We start from the raw sequence: 12,809 nt of genomic DNA, 5'->3' as shown, positions 1-12,809 counted from the left end.
AAAGACGGCGCCGGTGGTTGAGTGATAAGCGTGACCGCGAAAGCGTTCCTTCGGAAGGGAAGTAAAGTCGTTGGTTCCCGGTCCATGGAATTGGTGGATCGATATCTAGTCCAGGTAGTGGAAATTCACCTCTCTGGCGTCGGTAAAGAAGAAGTATATTCAACTTCAATACTCTACTAACAAAAATATCCTCCTCCCGTGATACTTGTGGAGTGGGCAGTAGTATATACGGCCTCTAGCAAAAGCAAGTATCGGACTAACCATTCCTTTCCTTTCCTTCCGCGATCTACGTTCGGGCCTGGCCGGCGCCGGTATTGATCAGAAACACTTTAGGATTACCAGGAGTTGCACATTGAAAGATGTTTCGCTAATCCCAAGCATAATTATCTACTGATTCCTGTGCAACTTCAGCTAGTCCCGATCGATAACGGAGTAGCAGCCAGGGGTGGTCGCACGAGCTCAAGCTCAAGCTCATCAGACACCACTATAGCGTAAATTTCATTATAAAATATTCCGCCATTTCTGAGATTTAATTTCTCAAAGTGGAACCTAACCTTTTCGCAAAGATATACGGATTGCAAATCTCTTTTGGAAACATCTCTAACCCTATGTCATCGGGTTTACTTCTTAAGTGAAAGGTTAGGCTATTTGAACCACTTTCTTCTTCGGTGTGAGTTTGCTAAGGCGCTCTCTACCGGTGGTAACGCTTAAATTTTTTTATAAAATGAGCCGATTTTTGGTAAAATTTCAAAATCAGGCCTGTTGAAGAGCTCCTGAACTGGCTTAAATTTTTTCAAATTTTTTTTCTGGAGGCTAAATGGAAAAGTTTAGTGAGCTAGTTTGTAAAACTTTTGAGCTATAAGAACGGCTAAGCTATTAAAACTTATTAAAAAGCGCAATTTTTGGTGTTTTTTCAAGTATAATGAACACGTTAGATAGTTGAGCCAAACTTAGAAGGGTAATTTTGTTGAAGAGAATGTATTTCTACGGCCAATGGGGTGTGAGTTATTCAAAATCTTGTTAAATAACCTCATGCCATTTTAGTTATTCATCAAATATCACACTGTTTTATAAAGTAAAACAATTTAAGTTTTCTTAAACAAAATAAATATATTTTTCAGAAAACCGTCGAAAATTAATGAAGAATGGTAGCTTCCATTTGTATTTCCATTTGTTAATCAGTTTTTATGAAATTTGAATTTTCTTCAATTTTTTTAAATTTTAAGTAACCATCAAGCAGGGTTTAAAATCATGAAAATTAAACAAATATATCATGTTAGTGGCAACGCATACACTTGAATGCTGAATTGTGTGCCGTGATCTGGTTTTGTATACAACGTCTCATTTCCATGTTAGGTATTTTAAAGTGAAGAAAAATTAAGAAGGGCGAGGTGAATGTTGAAAAGTGTTCTCTACAGTTAAGATCACATAATTCCGAAATAGTCAATTTTGGAGGATTTGTAATAAAAAATGTAAAACTTTTCGAATAAATCTTACAAAAGAATTCAGCGCAACTTCTGATGCAACAATTTTTGTGAATAATCCTCCTAGAAGTGTATTTTTTGAGGAAATAATTAGAAATGTCAAAAGGGGGGGCGTCGTTTTTTTATCCGCTTTATTGAACCTCTAGAATAGTCTCCCGCAATCTCAGTGGACGCGCTGAACTTCTTTTGTTTTTAACAGCCATGCATTCCGCGCGCCTATTTGCTATAACACACGCAGATTTTATTGGCTAAGATTTTCGAAAAACTGACAGCGATAAAAATACAGTATAAACAATGCACTCTAAAATACTTCTACCCAAAGTTTCAATAAAAAAACCCAATGGGTTATTTTCTATAGCGTTTTTTCCGTGAAATTGAAATCAGAGTTTATAGCTTATTTAAAATAGAAATTGGAAATCTTTTTCAGTCGATTTCTACTTTGCCGATGATCGAACCAACGGGAGTAATGACCAAGATTTTTAAGCATTGGTTTCCTTAGGCGATTACATACCATTCTGTGAGAAAATAGCACATTTTAGTAAAAAAAACAATCACGATTGACGATCACAATGGAATGAACTCAGCTAAAATTCAAAAACTTAAACATTCATTTGGTATAGGAGTTTTCTCAAGTCTTAACGATTAGTTAAATATATAATTTTTATTTTCTGTATACGAGAATGTTTTTCTGAAAAATTGAGTTTTTAGAAAAGAAAACTAATTACGAACAATTGATACAAACATTAAGAAAATCAGTTGAATAGTTGGGGGGGGGGGGGTAATACAACAATAGAGATAATAGAGGGTTATATGTGTTCAGGTCGGTCAAAAATTGAAAAAAAAATTATCTTAAAGTATGGAATGTTTTCTAAAATTTTTGGGTATCAAAGCAGAAGCAGAGTTATGGCGTATTTCATCTTGCTTCCTGATGGACTTATACTTAAAACTTTAAATCCGATTATCTTGAAATAATTTTTTTCTCAAAACCGTCGGGATGGTGAGTACGATTGCCGAAAAAGTTTTCGATCGATTTCAAATCTTTTTTCAATCCATCCGTAATTTATCTGCCATGTCTTTGAAGGATCAATTTTTTTTTCTATAAATTTTCATATCAATGTTGTGAATTTTTAAATAATTCTTTTCAGATGAAAACATTCGCCTTTTTGGAAATGCCTACAAAAATTTATTTTTTGAATAAATCTATTAACTAATAAAATTAGTTTGGTTTTATACTTTACGTTATGCTGTTGGACTGGAATCACAGTAACGGTGAGCCTTTTTGAAAAATTAAACGCATTTTGTGAAAAATGTAATCATTTTGATAACACGGTACCACGAATTAAAAAATGAATGTATCTTTCAAGCGAGCTAGTAAAGGTGGTAGGTCTGGTCAAATACAATACAAAATCACGTTAGATCAATTTTATATACCCTTAAAATCATGATTTATGGTACAAAAACTATGTTCAGGGCTTTCGACACTAAAAAAATAGCAACGGGGTCATTTTTCAACGGATTTTCAATTCTTGGAGTGTACTAGAAAGAAGATGAATTGACTTTTTCAGCGATATTCCATGCTTTGTTCTTTTCTTAACAACACTATGCAGTTTTGGGACAACAATATGAAAGTGATCATTATTTTGCGTTTTTTCGTGAAAAGTATTAAAATAGCTCGGCATTTTTATTAGGAAGTGTCTTAATTTTTATAAAAAATTAGAGAAAATTAGAAAATGTGCATTTGCACCAAAAGATCTGCTTATCATCAAAGACGGTTGAAAAATGCACAGTTATTAATTTTTTCCCAAGTAAGAAATTTATTGGCATGAAATTTTAAGGGGTATCATATAAAATATTCAAAACAATGTTTTTTTTTAATCGATTACGTATACATTTAAAAGTATGTGTATAAACTTTGAAGTTAAAATTTGGAAAAAAAATAACGATATAATTAAAGAATCCCTTAGTTCGCGACACAGTCTCACTAACCCCTTAAGAGTTCATGCAAAAAAGTACCAAATTTAGACAAAAAAAAAATAAAAACCCCACCGTTTTTCAACAGATCTTAATGATAAATACCTAGGATGTTAGATGTAGAAATGAATATTCTCTCTGTATATAAAACAAACCTGTTTACAATAATGTTGAGAAATCTTCATAATTTTCATGCAAAAATCGCAAATGGTTGTTTTCATATTGTGTATTCATTCATACCGTGTAATATTTTTAACAAAAGAACATAACAAAGCATACCGTCGAAAACGTCATTTCTTCTTCATTTTAGAAAACTCAAAAAATTGAATCAGTTGAGAAATGACCGCGTAGCTATTTTTTCAGTGCCGAACGTCTCAAAAAATTGCTTTTTTGCGATAAACCTAGATTTTGAGGGTGTACTACATTTTTCATACATTATTTTGTGCATTTGACGAGATCTGCAAATTTGGGAAAACACTCTCAAAGAATTGTGCTTTAAAATAGAGCAAACAAATTTTTAGATTATTCAAAATAATAAAAAAAAATATATGTAACCCCTTAATTGTTTTGTTCTTAGTACGGAATTTTCTATATGCATAGAAATCTCTTATATTCTTAACTTTGATATCCCTTCGTAAGCGTAGACGTAGAGTATGTATTGTATTTAAAATCGAGTATGCCCAACGCTTAATATAGTTTATTAATCACAACAAATTTGGTTTCAAAAAACTACACCGATTATAAAATCGTCACTGAAATTAATTAAAATACTTGGATGTATAAATCGTTTTAAAATACATTGTACAATGTTTTTTATCAGATATTCAAATTTTCAGTACAGAAAAAGAATCATTTTGTGAAACCCCTATATCTATGAAGTGGGTTCTTCTTCTGCTTCATTTATTTTGTCCTTTACAACAGCAAATGAAGATATTTGATAAAACTTACATTTTTCAATCAAACACCAAAATCGATGATCATTGATGAGTTATTTCTCCGTAATTTTCGCCACCAGGCACCACTTTTCTGCGCTGTTTGAACCGAAAGATTGTTAAAATCACGAAACCACCGACCGACAAAATTTCCTTTCGATCAATCAATTCACTGTTTCCATATCAAACACTATTCCACCAAATCAACTCCTTCAAATGCTCCGGTTTTCCGTTGCACTTTCAATCATCCACTCGGTGTTCTATTGTCCCTCAGCTCATGCGAAAACTAACAATTTACCCATACTTGATCTCGGTCACTCTCGGATGTTGGTTTTTTGCCCTCCTGTTTCGCTTCTGCAACGTTTTCACTTAATCAAATTATTATTTTCTTCTCTATTTTCACCACTTCTTACCCTAAGTGTGAAGGTTTTTTTTCGCAAAAAACAACAATATTTATCTAATTTCCCACTAATCGAACACTTCCCATAACTTTTTCTGCTCTTCGTCACTTTGCCTCCGGTTTCGATTTCAGACCATCGCGATGGGTCGTGGTCTGGTCAGGCGTCTTTCGTTTTCCTTCGTCACCGGTCCCGGCTACGAAAACAGAAGAGAATTACGTAAAGTTTGCCATCGACAGAAGAAAGGGGATGGAAAACCGTCAGTCTGTCAGCGGTCTCCGGGGCCGATCTTGTTTAGTTTTAAGCCCCTAATTGGTTCACTTTCTGCGCTTCTGCTTTTGCAACCTCCACTTGCACACTGCTTCACTTTTCTGATGTGTTAAATAATTCCAGTTTTGATTTTTATTATTTCCACCGTTTTGTTTTGCATTTAATTTTACGGAATAAAACACTTTCAGCTAGGAAGAAATCCGTTCGGGGGTGGATGGGTAGAAGGTGAAATCTTTCTCATTGCATCGCGGAACTGATGATCGCACAAGTCTCGTATTCGGGGTGAGCTCGAGAGACTATTTCCAGCACCGAGTGTATGTTGATACTTTTTTTTTCGTTGCGATGGAGATGTGAAAAAATGGAGCTGCGTCGAACTGCTAAGTAACTTGTTTCACAAACGGTCACTCTCAGCTGGTTTTACTAACCGTCCAAACCGTTCCTATGTTTCCACGCAGTTCGTGCAGCGCAGCGAGGCTCAAACCGAGCTGTACGTTTATGTGTATATTTTTATTAGTAGTTTATTTTGCCTTCACTGGCCGCGAAGAAAAAGTGCAAAACTTCACTTTTATTTCAACGCACGCGTGCTGACCAACTGAGTGGCAAAGAAAAGGGTGAACCACGTTGTTGATGCAGTTGAAAGAGGCAAAACACTTTGGTTCGCTTATCGAAAAGCTGCGTCTCTTCTCGAGAAGAAAATCGATTCACTTTCTCCCACAGTGTTCACTGCCAAGCATAATAGTTCTTTTCCGACACTTCAAAAAACTGCAAACCAATTAAACTTTGACTACGAACTAACTACCTTGCATCACCCATACAATGTTTGTAGAAAGCACAAAAACTCCGAACACTTCACTGAGAACACCGTTTCGGCAAACAACTGCACCACCAGTAAGAACCGCACCACTTCCAGAACAGCGAGCTTATCGGGGCGACGGTTACACGTTAACTAATCCATGAAAATCTGAACCCGAGCGGAGACACCTTCCGTTCGAGAGTTCGAGGTGCGATCGATTCGCGGTTGCTCCCAGCAGTCTACTAAGTGATCGCGTGCGAAACTCAGCAGAGCCAGGTCGACCCGAGCGATTCGGCGGTGGGCACACGTACCTCGTCACAACTACACCCGTGCAGCCTCGAAAACCGAGACGACCTTTTGCCAACGACTTCTGAGAGATTGTTCTACAAAGGCGGCGCAACACTCGATTCGTCGTCGTGATGTCGCACGATTGCGCGCGCGCTCGCCTCCTCCGCAGAGTCTGACCTGAACGCAACCTGAAGCAGCAACGGACTGTTGCTCGCTAGTTCACTGCTGGTCACCTTACCACTGCCCGACTGACGCGGTCGGTGGGTAGGCAACGCGATCAGCAAGTAAACGAACACTATGCCACGACCGAAACAACCATCCTTACCACCACCATCACCATCCATCGTCGCTGGCAAAAGCACTAAGCTATAGGTTATGAATCAAACGCGACGATGGTGTGATGAAACGAAAGGAAAAGCTCTGGGATTTTTTTAATGTTCATATTGGCTCTCTGAAGAAGTATAGAGTAGGTTATTCATGAAAATGAAAATTAAGTCTTCTCGCATGTTGAATTAGCGAGGTGCGACAAAATGTTCACCGTACGACGGTTGCTGGTGCTGTAGCTAGCCGAGTCCGGGGCTCGTGTGTGAGGTAATGCAGCTCTCGTGATCGTGATTTGCGTGAGCGTTCCGCGACTCGAATCTGCTATCAGTGTCGAATGGATTTCTTGAAGTGAAATTAAGGAATGTCCCCATAATGTACAAATTTCATCGAAGAAGTGAAAACTATGAAACGACAAAGGAACATTTATCACATTAACACAAAAAGTAAACCTTAAACTTTAAGCAATTGTTGTTTACATTTTGCCAGCGTTGCCAATTTTATTTTAATTCCCTAAGCTTATTTGGCACGCAATACTGCTTTTTTCACTTGCTCTCCGACTTCGCTACCGTTCAGTTGGACTTAAACTAACCATTGCGGGCAAACGGTTCGGCGACCACATCATTCGGACAATCCTCATCAGCTTTACGCCGCTTCGGTTCCCGTAACTTAGTTATGAGGCCAAACCGCATCTCACAGGCCTACATTAGAAAGATGCGCTTGAAGGGGATGCTTACCGGAAGTTTCTGAAAACATTATCTGTACGGAAAAAGATTATTCCCAAAATCGTGAATAAAGTACCATCATTTCTGGAACAATCACGTTATTGCGTAACGAAGACAGGACCATGTTCAAAAATCATGTGTTTTATAATTAAGTTCATTTTCTCTTCAGTTTCGTCTGCACAACGTTTTAATTAATGGAGACGTTTGATTTTGTTTTGTGAACTTCAGTCACGGCTTCCGACATGTCATTACAAAATTACAATACAAACAATGATTAATACAATCTTGAAATATTTTGCATGTATTCGTGAACTTGTTTATGATTCCTAGTATAAATCACGACTGACCATTCGTGCTTGCGAAATCGTTTACAAAATCGTAAAATATTGTTCATGTATACCTACGTGATGATGACGTGATTCATGATTGCTAACGAATTAGTCACGAGCGACCATTCGATCTCGTGAAATAGTTAACGAAAACATAAAATATTTTTTATTTTATTTTCATATCTTCGGTATACACCGTACAGACGATTTTTAAAACTATATATTTCTTATGAGTAACTTATATCTATGCTTGGAAATCTTACGTGTATGTCAACAGTCTTTCGAGAGCTCCAGTTGGTATCATATTCAACAGACAAATAATGAACAAATTTAATAATACTCTACAACATATTGTAAACATTAACAACATTAACGACGTTACAATTCATTCAAAACAACTCAGCACAATAAGAAAAACATTTCACTTGTTGCCTAGAACTATAAGCGAGTTGATTCCCAATAGGCAGGTTTCCATGTTGAGTTGCGTAAACTGATAAATTCTCGGTGTTTCACTCCCGGAGGCCAAGTAGAATTTTTCATTGCTACCGATTTCCATTTCTCGCATACGACGACTTTAAATGATGCAAAGTCAAGAGCTTCACAGTTCTTCCATTTGGGTACTAACTTTTTAACTTCCACCTCATCGACCTCAGTAAGGCTTAGCGACTCAGATACCATACAGCTAACATCACTTTCAGTTGCACACCCGTCAATGTTCGTAAGGAATAGAGCGAACTTTTTTCCTTCCTGCAGCGAGTCGGTCAGATCTGGAACAACAGATCGGTGAACAGTGTTGGGAAAATATCAAAATGTTCACAGCAGAATCTTTTCATCGCCGATTTTCTAATAAGATATAAAATATCGCTACGGAAAAAATCGTCAGTGAACTTCAAGAGTGCCGATGTTTGGGAACATTATTCAGGAAAATGAGAAGAGATAACTAAATTTGGCTATCTATCGTGTTTAAAAATCTGTATATGAGAGACATATAGGGAGATCGAGGATAGCTAGCACATCTCGGACTGGAACGAGGCCGAAGGGATTCGTTTAACTGAGATCTGGCGCTAGGGCACTAGGCGCACGACCAGACAACATGTTTAATATTGCGATAATCGTCATCATAAGCGCATAAACCGCTCTCCACAACTCCACTACACCGGAGATGATCAATGCTCATCCAATGTATAATGACTGGACATGAGCCGAGATATCATCTGAATGAAGTCACGAGCTTTATCCATCCCCTTGAAGCAAAGCTTGTTTGTGCCTTTGGGATTCCTAACCTTCCATTGTTCAACTAAATTTCGAGCGTCCTCTGACAAGAAGTACTGAAAAACTCGTTGAAGCTACGAGATCTTTCATGAATATCACCATCTAATGCCTAACTGTACACCTTTTCTCATTACCATTCTAATCTAATTGTCCGCCTTTAGCGCCATTACCCGGAATGGAGCAATGCAAAAAATTCAAACTTAGGTAATCTGATATGATTTATCAGATAAAGAACTAAGAAACTCCCATGTCTTCCCCAGAATATGCAAGGAGTGCATTCCACGCTCCTTCGAATGGAGAGCATAGAAGCGATGCATAGCTGTCATCATTAAACGAACGCTACAGTGATATGCGCACTACAATGCTAAGCGCGAGCATCTTTGCTGTGTGTGTTCAAAGATTACGTTTAAATAAAGTATTATCATTTCATCGCGAAACATCAATTGTTTGAGTGTAGATCTATATGGAATGCTGTTGTCGCCGAAAAAGGATTCTTGGTTCCGTGCATTCGGGTTGAATAGAATACATAACGTAGGACCTAGCCACCAGATGAAACATTATTTCTCTCGTTAATCCTTCGACAAACCGGTGTCAATAACCGCGTTTTCAGCATTCATTAAGTTTTTCATTGACGTTTCTAACGTTGCGTATCTTCGGAAAAATCAGGCGTTCTGACATTCAAAAAGTCCTTATAGGAGCCTTTCACGTACAATTCTGAGCGCGAAATGAGAGACCGTCCACTGCTGTTTGCGCCGGATCGCGTTTCGTCTGATATTTAATCGCAGTGTCGATAATCAAGCCAGTTGAAACCTTGTATGCTTCCACCAGCGAAATTTCTTGTTTTTATTCGATCATTTCGGATATAGTAGATGCGTAGCTGTTCCAATCACTAATTGAAGTCGAATACAATGGTAAATTCAACGTGCTTCGCCACTGTGGCATGATAATATTGAAATTGTCACGATTATCGTGCAGTATATCGTGGATAGATCGGTTATCAACGTGAAGACAACCCTATGGCATACAGTGGGAGTTGAGGTCGTCTTGAGGTGCGATGTATAGGGGTACAATGTCTGCCTTTGATTCGGATTTGACGACCGAAAACTTCAATATCTGGTACCGAGGATTAACTCGGCCCTGACGAATAATGATAAAATTTTAGAAGATCTATTTCGAAAGTTAACCGAATGCTTCGTGTTAAACCTAGGAAAATCATGGGAATGAAATATAGACACTTGGGGTTTTTGATGTCCCATGAAGAAATTCCTGTTAGTTTCTATGATTTCCAAGACGAGGAGCCAATTCCTTCGGAATTAGCACCCATCAAAGAGGCAGCTTAGGAGAGGAAATGATTTTCCTTTATCGAAAATTTATAGGCACATTGGAACATGTTCCCTCAATGGGATTGTCAGACTCTCGCTCTTTGGTGGACAAGGGAGCGTAGAAATTAGTCGTGGTTTCTACGTTTCTACATTGGACAACTGTGTGGCCCAATCGTTCGTAATGACGGCATGCCCTGAGGCACAAAAATCTAGAGCTTTCTTTCATTACATCATATCTAACAGAAACGTCAAACGGAGAAAATCGCGTTCAAAAATTTCCTTGCAATTTTTAAATTTATTTAACAATCAAAGCACACAGAAGGCTATTAATTCTACTATCACCTCTGCATTTACTCATTGCAGGATCGTATAAGCATATTACATGTTTTTCGCGAAAATAATTGGGAGATAATTGATAACTATTATTTTATTACATTTTGCCGATCACTTTTGCTATTATGCTCTTTTACATATGTAGTCTTGGCAACACCTTTTGTAGATGGTACATTTTACTGTGACGTTTTGAGAGACGGGCTTGTAGTTGTGATATATTTCATGTGCTGTATTGCAACCGAGACTGTAGATATGAGGTTTGGCATTGGCAAAACATACTAACTACAGTCGACTTGGAGAAACATCACAACGCAAAACATCACATCTACAAAATATTAGCAAAGCTTTGGTATACTATATGTGACATTTTGAATTAAGATTAAATTAACATATAATTATTAAAATTAACATATCAATTTTCTCTATTATTTGTGGACGATAAAGAGTCAATGCTTAGCATTTATTTGGCATAATAAACTCAGTTTGTTTACATTTGTTAGTTATAACGTTTTGAATAAACGGTATAGAAATGTGAATAGGTAGACGAGCCCCGTTCAAAAGAAAAAAGTTTGGAAGAGTAGATGTGGCGAAAGTCTTGACATGAGACTGATTGAAAATAAGTTATTATACTCCTCGATTTATGCTGAATGCATTTGCTTGCAAACCAGGATTTTTCTGACTGAAGCAAATGGTTCTGGAAGGAGCCAACCCCATATTTCGTAATTAAGACCCCTCCGAGAGACTACACCATCAATCTCTACTTCCCAGATATTGATATTTCTTGTATATAAATAAAAAAAAATATTCAAAAACAATCTGAGTAGAAAAAATGTACAAAAATTAACAACTCAGGGAAGGGGTTATGGTAGTCACCCGACCCGCTAATACAACTAATCTTTCACGGAACCTAAAATTCCTTCAGTAGGGTTACAGCACCCATCCTCGACACACTACCAGTTTTCGACCATCCACACAACGTGGCAATTTCTGTATGGTAGTAGGAAAGCTAGCTGTGGGTCTAAAATTAGTGCTCTTCCCTACGAGTACAATCTGGACAGCAAACTTCAGACTGTCTAATTTACTGAACTCTTCAGTTTTCTTGTGCCATTCAGTAGGGGAGAGAGGGTAACAATGAAACACATTTTTTCTACAATTTAATTTTGATGATAATACATGTTATTTGTGTAATCAAAAGTGATACATAGTGCCACTATGTTGTTAACTAATACATATATTTTTTCCAGCTGGTAAAATTCACGGGAAATAACATTTTTTGGATAATAAACAGTTGGTGGTAAAATGTATCAGTGTGCCCCATGGGTAGGAACTATGAAACACGATGTCGTCTATAGTGAAATATTCTACTTATAAATTTTATTCTTTTGTTTTGACGAAGAATGATCCTAACGCTTTGAATTAAAGTTATATTGAGGCGAAAATCGTTTGTTTACGAAAGAATCCACTATATCATCGCGTAACATCGAACCACCATATATGCATATTAGCTGCAATCCTGAAATAAGAGATAATTTCTACAAAATTTGGCCAAATTTACTAATTTTGCACTATATAAGTAGTATTTAGTGTGGAAAATCGGAACCCATTGACATTTTGAGACAGACCACAAAAACAAACAAAAATCACTGTTCCCCATACGCCATCGTTTCACAGTTACCCAATGGGTCTATTCATGAAAATTGTGAAATCACACAGAACCATGAGTAGTTACCAGAAAACTTTGTTCGCGGCAAATGTTGAGCATAAAATTTGCTATAAATAGCAATAGACTAAACATTTATTCAATGAATGGTAATTCATAAAGATGGAATAATGTTTATCATTGCAAATTTACTCTGGCTATCACAAAACAAACAAATATCCATTAAAAGATATAGAGTTATCAGATCTCTTCCAAAATATAGCAACACGTGTAAAGAATTAGAAATTATGAAATATGAGGGAATTAGACGATTCCGATCATGCATTGTGATTTTATTGCGAATGTTTCATAGTTCCTGCTGATCCACTGTTACCCTCTCTCCCCTACTACTTCCTCTTTGAGCTTCTGACTTGTTCGCGAACTATTCGGTCTAGTCCCCGACGATGGATCTAGCCTACTCCGACGAAGAGTTCCCCGGCGAGAGAAGTTCGAAAGCAAGCCAACCAGCCAGGTACCGAGGTCAGTTCGGCCATTCCGGTAGAGTAGGGCGTCCGGTTTGCTGGAGCCCCGGCATGACTGGTGGTGTCTCGTCGCGGTCTAGGCAGTCTAGTTAAAGGCGGTGAATCTGACTGTACGCTGACAGAGTTCCCCGGCGAAAGAAGTTCTCCCGATACCGATTCTTCTTTGTTTTCAGAAAAGGGCGAACACGAA

At 37.6% G+C, this 12,809-nt stretch overlaps 1 protein-coding gene across 3 annotated transcripts in view; it reads right to left on the bottom strand.

Annotated features, from left to right (window-relative positions):
* LOC131692460 (A disintegrin and metalloproteinase with thrombospondin motifs like) overlaps positions 1–6,320 on the bottom strand; it is a 571,945-nt gene extending 565,625 nt beyond the window's left edge. For 2 of the 3 annotated variants that reach the window (XM_058979517.1, XM_058979519.1), the window contains exon 1: positions 4,404–6,318. The gene's annotated coding sequence lies outside the window, so the exon portion shown is untranslated. Of the gene's footprint in view, positions 1–4,403 lie in introns of all 3 variants that reach the window. The other variant, XM_058979518.1, reaches the window with a different exon arrangement.
* Positions 6,321–12,809: the final 6,489 nt, after the last annotated feature.

Source organism: Topomyia yanbarensis, chromosome 3, assembly GCF_030247195.1.
Source record: "Topomyia yanbarensis strain Yona2022 chromosome 3, ASM3024719v1, whole genome shotgun sequence".
Lineage (NCBI taxonomy): Eukaryota > Metazoa > Arthropoda > Insecta > Diptera > Culicidae > Topomyia > Topomyia yanbarensis.
The sequence above is the reverse complement of the archived record's forward strand: the minus strand, read 5'-3'. Positions and strand labels throughout refer to the sequence as shown.